At 37.4% G+C, this 5699-nt stretch overlaps 1 long non-coding RNA gene across 1 annotated transcript; it reads right to left on the bottom strand.

Annotated features, from left to right (window-relative positions):
* Positions 1–2491: 2491 nt before the first annotated feature.
* Positions 2492–5452, bottom strand: LOC107079363 (uncharacterized). Its single transcript, XR_001480321.2, has 3 exons — positions 5373–5452; positions 4708–4875; positions 2492–2589 (listed from the first exon to the last, which is right to left on the bottom strand). It is a non-coding gene; the product is annotated as an uncharacterized lncRNA (long non-coding RNA).
* Positions 5453–5699: the final 247 nt, after the last annotated feature.

Genomic DNA, 5699 nt, shown 5'->3' on the forward strand with positions numbered 1-5699 from the left:
GATGTTTCAGAATATATTAATAATATAAATATATTATACGCAGCTTCTCCTACTGATATTTGAGTCACATTTTGTTTAAAATCAGCACTTTAATATCCACGTTATCATGTGGATAGGCCTAACCTTTTTCTAACCTGTATTTCAGTCCTCCAGCATGTCCAGTTGTCAGGTTCCAAAGGCAACACCCAAGCCCCTTAGCAAATGCACTTTATGACCAGGACAACTAGGTCACTGGTGTGCACTGGTCACAGGGCTTGGGTACTATTTGCCATTTCAGAAGTGTGTGGAATGGTAATCAGAAAGACCACTGACAATTGCAAACATTCTTATTTTTTAGAGAACTGCGGTTCTTACTTGAAAGGGAACATACCCTCTTCATGTCCATCATGTCAACCTCCCTTCACGACAGCTCAATCCACTGCACTGGAAACTGGGGCAATATGTGTGATCACCCTGTGCACATTGTAAGCTGTTTCTATTCTACTTAGTTACTCAAACCCTAGAAGGACTTTCCTTTTGTCCTCATTCTGGACATCTAGCTGCTGAATGCCTAATTGAAGGTGGGAATGTCCTGTGTGCTGATTATACACTGACCCTTCTAGTCTGTCTAGAGCAAGTTTCCTTTAAAATCTATAGACCTGAAAAAAACGTAGTTATTTCCATAGAATCCATGTTCATGTAGTGATACCACCTTGTAGACTAATCAAATTAGATCTCAGGAGCTGAGCAAAGGTGAGATAGATCCATAGTGAGTCAGGAAACTTCCAAGGGAGAACCATGGTTATAGTTGTAAATAATATTAGAAGCTCAGTAGGGGATGATTTGCCCACTAGAACAGAAATTCTAATAACAATGCTACAGTATGTTATTAAGGGTCATGTATTGCAGGAGATGCTGCCCTTTGGATTGAACATTAAACTGAGGTTCTGACAACTTTGTCATTGATTCAATAAGTTTGTAATGTACTGTACCCAACCACCATTAAACATCAGTTGATCTTAAATAACAGATAATGGATTTTCCTTTAGTTCTTTGTGTTCTGATGTGTTTTAGTTATTTGTACCAACTAATTTTGTTGTACATTAATTACATTTAATTTTGAATGTATGTTTAATTCATTGATAGTTTAGTGGCTGTACAACTAAATATGTATTTACTTTACTGTCAACTAAACATCGAAAGTGATTGGAATAATAGTTTAACTCTTGATAATTATAATGTGAATAAAGATGTTTTATGCTCAGGATCCATTGGCCAAATGTCCTTGATGACCTAAACTTCCTGCTGGTGAAACAGAGCTTCATGGTCTGACTCTGCAGCTTCAATGTGCTATTAGTTGTCCCTGTGCCAAAGAGAAGAGGTTCTTCTTGCATTGGGGCTTAGCAGCTTGCGATCTTAGGCAGCTCTGCCAAAGTTAGTATGGCTAAACTATGCTCTTTGAAATAATGATCTGTTAAACGGTCTGTGCAAAGTTTATCTTTTGGGTCCGGTGATTGGCTGAGATGTTATCAAATATAGTTCTTGTACCCACCTTGCAGATCTTTAATTGGGGGATCTTCCTTCTGAGTGATTAGCACTGTGACTTTAAACATGTCTTGATGTGCCTATGGCTCTCTGTAAGACATCCAGGGACTAGTGCTGGACATCCATCATAATAATTACTGGTACTGGGTTGTCACTGTCCTGGGAAAGATCCTTATCCAGAATACAAACTCTTCTACCTTACTTTCCCACATGCAAAGACCACTAGGTCATTCTGTGGCTGAAATCACTTATGCAGGGTTAAGGCACACAAAGATGATTCAAAATCTTTTAACAACACTTTATTCTAACTGAAAAATTACTCCCCACACTGCTATCCTGTCAATCAAAGAAGCTTTCTACTCAAGCTGCTTCTCTCTCTCTCTGTTGTGATCCTTCTAGATCTCTCTGCAGCTTTAATATTAGATCCTATGATCCTTTTGATACTGGACCTTGTGATCTGTAAAGTAGCAGATCATTCTTTGTGCTCCAATCTTGCTATCACTGGAAGTTCTACCAATTCTACCAAATTTCAAGGAGATAAAGTGTTTCTAAATAGTCCACAAAAAACATTAAATCAGTTCAATGTGGCACATGAGGTCATGCACTAGAAGGTAGAGATTCATCACACTGGCTTCATCACAAGAACTGAAACATCCATGTGCATGGTCATTTTTAGACTCCAGTAAGAAATAACTGTATCATTTTAATTTCAGGCAGTAGATTAAGAGTAGCTCACTGTCTGAAATTAAAATGATATGCATGCTCAGAAGCTGTTAAGGGCAAAGATAACATGTTGACAACTAAGGAATGAAATCATCATCTTCTGTGACTCAGAGAGCATACGATGTGGCCATAATTAGAGCAGTGTACTGTAGTATTGATTTATATGTACCACACAGCTCTGGAAATGTAATTGCATCACTTAAAGAAATACATGTTGAGGTCTTACCATGACCATGCTCCAGACCCGAGTCCAGTATTATTTCAGGGGGATAACTGAGGCAAAATTATCCATACTGCCATTACCAGGTGACTCCAGCTGCTCAAGTAGAGTGGTGGCACATCCTGTAGCAAAGAGATAATCAGGTCTGTGCATCGATGTTGCCAGGATTGCATTAATGCTCTGAAAAGCCATATCCTGACCACTCTCTAATGTTTATTTTGAATCTATTTTTTGTAATTTAATTTCATATATTTTACTAAGTGTGGCATGGTGACACAGTTAGCATTGCCTCTTAGTTCTGGGGTCATGGGGTTTGCGTGGAGTTTGTACAGTATGTTCCCCTTCCATATTCATGTGAATTACTCCGGGTGCTCTGGTTTCTTCCCATAGTCCAGAAACATCCTCGAAAGTTAATTGGCTTCTGATAAAATTGTCCCTAGGTGTGAGTGTGTCGCTGCCTTCTGTCCGTTGCTTGTCATGATAGGCTTGTCGCGACTCTGAATTGAAAGAAGGGGTTAGAAAATGGATGCACAGATATTTGACTAAACCAATCTATTATAACAATGCGTTCTTTTTTATTTTGTACCACAGTATATAACAATAATGTCTACCTTTAAATCCTTATTATGTCAGATTTGAAACTGATCTGTACAAAGGCCCACATTTATGCAGTACCTGCAGAGTAGATATTCCCCAAATGTTCAGTTGGCACTGTAGGTTAATTATACTTACAGAACACAAGTAACCCATTACAGAAACATGCCTGAGCTTTTTCCACTCATTATACACCTCAGTGAGATCATCCCGCTTACTGTACCTGTGAGGTTCTCCAATATCTCATGAAAAACGAAGTTAACTGCACTTTGGCAGATGGGAAAAAAAAACAACTTAATGTTTCTTTACAGCAACAGGGAAGGTTTATGTGACTTTACAGCATCATTAAGCTGATTTCTTATGAGAAAAAATAGGTCAAATTATCATGGTGATAAATCTTGTTAATTAATACAGTTCTTTGCATCAACATATTTGTATTTGTACTGTAGATTTAATTTGGCATAGAAATATATCTTTTTTCAGGGATTTCTCAAGTCAGCATGTAGGATTATACTGCAGGTAAAATAACATTACGAAGAACAGTTATGCATCATTAATTATGGTTATATTGATGTTATGCAAATACTGCATTGTTTATCTTTATCATAAAGTTTAATACCGCAGACCTCATGTCACAGAGTGGCAAAAGTGGATACAGTGCAGCACTTTGATGGGGGTTATGTTTAGTTGAAGTATAGTACATGGTGATGCATTAAATTGTACTGGGGTGCTGCACAGGCAGGAATACGGCAATGGAGAGGAAGCATAAGAGACAAAGGAGGAAGGGAAAGTGCCTCTTTATAGCTGGTCAGACGCATATACTGCAGTCAGTTCATTAATTAGCTCGACTGCCTGTATTTGTTGTGGAGAGACAAGGTAGGGGGGAGGAAAAAGGGACAAAAATGTTTGGGACTGTCAGGACAGGAGAAAATGCTATCAAGAGGCAATGCAGAGTTTTGTTTCTTAAGTGTGCTGAAAAAAGGCACACTGGGTTACAGGACAAAGCTTATAAATGACAATGGTGCTGTTTAATTTTTAGTTAGTTTGGGGACTTTTGTTTTCTGTTACTGGGGACCATGGACTTAATATTTTTGTTCTGAGTGTGCATACATTTAGTTCTCTTCATTGTTTTTAGTATACTTTATAGTGATATATTGTAATTGTCATTGGGATGAAAAGTTGAAATTATGCTGTATAAATGCCTACTGCAGATCTGTGTGGAAAATGATTCTGTGAAGAGTCTGAGCACCAGAATAGAAAATATACAGAATGTTTTAATTTCAGTACATAAGCAATGGAAAACATGTTCATGCTTGAGTTTTATATTAATGACAGTGAATGTAGTTTTTCAACATACAGTTTCCTGAAGGAGCAGTTTAACCATGTACCCTTTGGGCAAAGTTTCAGCAAAGCAATGTTTAATGCAATGGTAAGTCCATAGAGAACAGTGTTAAACAGATCCTATTAGTAAGAAGACAAGTAGATTTATACTGAGAATAAGGTGAGAAAGATGTAACAGAAAATAAGCTTAATAGTATTTTGTTCATCTTGTTTTCCATATTAAGAACTACTTTACCAGTCTCTTTAATAATGCAATCTGTGCCACTTGATTCTTACAATCATCCATTATGAAGAACGTTACTCACTGTGAAGTGACATTCACAGCTGCAGAACAGCAGGTCAGCGTAAAGCTTGGTGTAATATGATGAGGCTGGAATTCGCTTGGGTGTGTTCTGATTCCACTCACAGGTCACCAGGTTGTCCCCGGTGTGTTCCCATGCAGGCCCTCCTTCAGGCACATGGATTCATTAAAACTGTAATAAATTCTGACTTTAATTTCATGCATCACCTGATGTATCCCCTGACCTGCACACCATGGGACACATACTTCTGGTTAAAAGAGTAAGGATAAATTCACTCTCACAACATTGATGGAGTCAGTAATGCTGGAGCTAATGTATAGGCACCTTATTTAAATACCTCAGTATGCTAAATGTAAAGCACTGTTCAATGAAAATGTAGTTCTTTTACCGGTGAATTCCTACTGTATGTAGTCAAGACATTTTTTAATCCATTACATGTGGACTCTCTCAGTTCTGTAGGCATTTAAAGTGTTTCTGCAATAGCAATTATATTCTCAACCAACTCCAACACCCCATTCATCCTTTTTATTGGAGTTTTAATTTAAATTGTTCAACTACAGCATGAATTAAAATAAAATCTTCAAAATATATTTAATTAGCTATAGGGATTCAAATACCCACACAATCTATAAATACAAATTCTAATTATCAATACAAGTGTTACATACCTGTGAAAGTCTGAAAGTTGGTAAAACAGAGCAAATGCTGATATATGTAGTTTCTTGGTCTGATAGTTTGAGAAAAAGAAAAACAACTTTTTCAGATGAAATTGAACGCACCCTGGCCTGAGGCTAAAATTGACAGCATAGCTAAAATCAAAATGAAAAATTATTCCACTTACACTGTAAGTTAAGCAGGTTTATGCGTAACCTTTCCTCCTCCAACTAAGTTAGTCTAATCATACAGTAGCTAAAAGAATTGAAACCTTCTGACCTCTTGACTAAGTAATAACAGAGGTGAGGTTGTCCAAACAGAACAATCAGGATTTACATTTC

This window comes from Lepisosteus oculatus, chromosome 17 (genome assembly GCF_040954835.1).
Source record: "Lepisosteus oculatus isolate fLepOcu1 chromosome 17, fLepOcu1.hap2, whole genome shotgun sequence".
NCBI classification, from domain to species: Eukaryota; Metazoa; Chordata; class Actinopteri; order Semionotiformes; family Lepisosteidae; genus Lepisosteus; species Lepisosteus oculatus.